Source organism: Pteropus medius, unplaced genomic scaffold (assembly GCF_902729225.1).
Source record: "Pteropus medius unplaced genomic scaffold, Ma_sr-lr_union100, whole genome shotgun sequence".
Taxonomy (NCBI): Eukaryota; Metazoa; Chordata; class Mammalia; order Chiroptera; family Pteropodidae; genus Pteropus; species Pteropus medius.
Genome location: NW_024350924.1, coordinates 5,822,639 through 5,826,621, shown reverse-complemented (window position 1 = coordinate 5,826,621; position 3,983 = coordinate 5,822,639). Strand labels below are relative to the sequence as shown.

Genomic DNA, 3,983 nt, shown 5'->3' with positions numbered 1-3,983 from the left:
AGGGGCCTCTAGAATCCTTTATGAAGGGTTATGGTTTTGGAGCTCATGGTTTGGAGTTTTCCCAGGCAGGAAAGAGTTGGTTTCAGATGAAGCCTGAGCAGGCACGGGCTTGGCGTAGCTCTCAGCAGGGCTTTGGGGGGTCCCTCCACGGGAAAGCTTTCCTGAAGTTGAGGGCTCCAAGGAAACAGGACACCACAGGACTTGGGAGCGATGCCAGGCTTTCCTCAGAGGCAGGCTGCACAACAGTCCCTAAGAGGTGGCCCTACACCTCTGGTTCCATCTCTAGCCACATGGCATCCTGAACTTTATGCATCAATTGTACCGAAATACACAGAGTCGCTTGCATATATCATGCTTCCTTAGTGGGCTCTTCTTTCTAGAAGAATACATTCCCATATCTATTGGGCTGGGTAATTATAAATAGATATAGAGAAATACTATGACACTCTTGACTGCCGGCAGCAGGCGGCAGAAAACCCACCCCCAGATGGTGTAAGCAACAGGAGGGTTTATCACCTCACACAGTAAGAGAGCCTGAGCGGGGTGGGGAGGCTGCCGGGCAGGGCGTCATGCTTCCCTCTGCTCTGCCCTCTCTGCACTGGCTTCATCCTCATGCTGGTGGGCAAGAGGGCTGGGGTGGCTCCATCCAGACACATCAACATCCTGCACAAGAGAAGATGGATCCTAAAAAGTCCCTCTCCCCCTTCTCTGTTATCGTCATTTGTGCAAACCCTTTGCACGGTCCTGGCCCAGCATAAGGGAGTTCATTACCCACCTGTCTACCTCTCTTTCTGCTGGTGTGGGTGCGCTGTTAAGCCAAACCCCTGTTTTTTTTCTGTATCTTTAGGTCCTCCGAAGACAGATCCATGCCTGTCAGGTAATAATAAACAAATCCCCATTGAATGAAGTTAAATCAATTCTTGTTTAGAACAGCAGAAAGCAAGATTCTCCAAAGGCGAACCTGGAACTTAATAAATACGATGACTCTTAAATATCTATTCGTCTCCTTTATTATGGCTCATAGATGGAGAAGGAATGAGAAAAGGGGGAAAGAGATAAAACTAGGCATCGATAAGGCCCCTCTCTTTCTCTAGATGGGCATAAGAGCAGGAACCATTTTATATCTACTGGACTGGCCCAGCGCCTGAAATACAGATGATCTGTAAATACTGGTTGATGAGTAAATGGAAGACGGGTCCAGCCGTGTTTCGGGGTGGATTCTGAGCACTCACTGGGGTAGGGCAGGAGGAACTGGAATCTCGGGTGAGGGGACGCCCCCAGGAGGGAAGAATTGGCTGTGCCTGTTTTGCTGGGGGCCCATTTATGCCTCAGACATGCGGTTGATGAACCACCCTTCTCTCTCTCTGCAGCCCCTTCCAGCCCTGCTCTCTACCCCCGGCTCTGGCAGCTGCACCGTCCCCTTTCAGCTCTGAACTGAGGCCTCGGGTCAGGGAGATGAGATTAGACGGCTTCTACTGGGTGCCAGACCCTCAGGCCAGAGGATAAGTGGAGGCCCAAGGGCCAGGTGTTTAAATAGCTTAAAGCTCTAAACCAGGTGGATAAACTGTTCAGAAAAGTATAGTCTTGCCTCCTACTTTGACAACTATATCTTCAAAACAATAAATAAAAAGTATGTATAAGGCTATAGTTTTTATACGACTGAAGTTTAGCCAAATATCAAAGATGACTGACTTGTTATTATGCATATCTTGGTTGATGGGCCAGTGACATTGGGGTGAGCAATAAAACGAAATGAGACATAATAAATAATTCCAAACTTATTCCATTAATTTTATTTTCCATGATTTTGTTTTAGCAAAATCACTAATTATGTTGTTAAAATACAATCGAGATATTCATGTGTGCTCCATTGATGGAAATGATCTGGATTTGAAAAACAAAATGTTATTGTATTCTAAGAGCCCAAAATCTCAGCATATTTTCATCGTAGAGCACAGATTAAACTAAATGTAGACTATTTAAACATATCTTTCATATATTTTTTCAAAAAAGTAATATTTCTTTTAATATATTGACATTAAGCGTAAAATACAAAGTATAATTAATGAATATAAAAGTGTTTCATGACAGTGATTTAAATCAAGCTAAATAAAACTACATCTAGATTTCTAGTATACAATATACATTTAGTTGCCAGTGTAAGAAAAAATAATATTGCTCTTTATGCATATTATGTCTACACCAGTGGCTCTCAACCAGGGGTGACTGTATCCCCCCTCCCCCGGGAGCACTTGGGAATGCGTGGAGACATCTTTGGGTGGTACAACTTGCTACCAGTATCTAGAGGTGGCCAGCGTTGAGAAACCCTGGTGATACATGTATCCACACACACGAGAGGAATGTGAACTATTTAATATTGCGGAATGTTTCTTTTTCTTTGTTGTTATTTATGCCTACAGCACCGGGTCTTCCTAGGTGGTCTCCCATCCAAGTACTAACCACGCCTGACCCTGCTTAGCTTCGGAGATCAGACATCAGGCTTGTTCAGGGTGGCATGGCCGTAGACCATGGACCATGGCTCCGCTGGGGCACGAACCCAGGACCTTCTGTGTGTAAAGCGGACGTGCTAACCACTACACTATAGAGCCACGTCCTGGAAAGTTTAACTGCTATGTGCAATTGGTTTGAATGATGCACCAATTATGGGGAACTCCAGAATTGTAAATTGGAACATGAAGAGAAAGAAGAAAACGGACCTGTGACACAGATTGCATTACGCAAGAATCTATCGCATTCTTGCTGTCAGAGGAAAGTTTGGCATTTTAATTAATTTGTCTTTTCTTTCATCGGCTTCGGCCGATTGATTCCCTGCCTTCCCCAGTTAACACACATTCTGAAATAATGTCCATCTCCAACATCAGAAGCAACAAAACCCACAGATCTTGACATTCGCATGCGGTCACCTTTAGCTTCAAGGACATGAGACAAGAGATGTGGAGAAGGGCCGTCCCGGGCCCAAATGGTGTCATTTCAAGAGGAGGTGTTCAAAGTATGTGTCGTGCTGTGCCAGAGAGTAGGGCAGCAGGTCCCGAGGGACAGGGGCACCCATGTTTTCCTCCGGAAGTATGGTTTCTGCGTGTTTGGGGGTGGGGCTCTAAATCACGAGGCCCGGGGCAGGGCCAAGGAGATGCCACGTCCTGTCGTCAGCCTTGGGTTCTGAGCAGGAGCCCGAGAGAGCTGAGAGGCTGCTGATATCGGATCATTAACAGTTTCTCAACTCTTTTACGGAGCAGCATGCTGCTTGGCTGCCAAAATATTAGGACTGAAAGCAGCTGGCAAAAATGTTCAGCGAGGAAGTGAGTCTGCTTGGAGAAGCCAGAGGAAAAATTCCTCTTAGGCTGTGACTAGAGAAGGAGCCTGGCTCTTGGACCTTCCTCTGGACACCTTCCTTCAGTCGGGGTGGGGGGGGGAGTGGCTTCCAATCCAGGCCCCCAGGGGTCCTTTGCAGCAGGTGTGTTGAGGGACCAGTGCTCACTGCAGGTCCTGTCAGAGGCACAGGACTGTGGAGACTCTGTCACTGCCCTAAAGAAATTCACAGCCTAAGAGTAAATTTATTCTCAGCATATGTTTAATGAAGTTGAAAAATAAAGAGTAGACAGAAAAAGACAGCTCTATATAACCTCAGCTAGTATTTCTAAAGAGACAGGTCCCAGGGGGACTCAGGTGACAGCCACCTGCGTGGAAGGATGGTGAGAGGAGAGTAGGCACATGGATTTACGAATACTTCATCCTGCGTCCATTTACAAGACCCTTTGCAAACAGTCTATCAGTTGATTCTCATTGCACCTGAGCACAGGTAGCCAGGCAGATTTCCTACACCCATTTCACAGGTTGAGGATGTTGACTCCAAAAGGTAGAGTAACTTGCCCAGGACAGCACAGCCAGTAGCTGCAGAACCAAAAGTGAAGCCTGGTCTTTTGCCTCAGAGAACGATGCTTTTTCCGATGACCTCAGTGTTTCAG

General features: G+C 46.4%; 1 pseudogene; it reads right to left on the bottom strand.

Moving 5' to 3' along the window:
• Positions 1-2,411: 2,411 nt before the first annotated feature.
• LOC120585298 (uncharacterized) lies at positions 2,412-2,527 on the bottom strand (annotated as a pseudogene).
• Between the last annotated feature and the right edge of the window lie 1,456 nt (positions 2,528-3,983).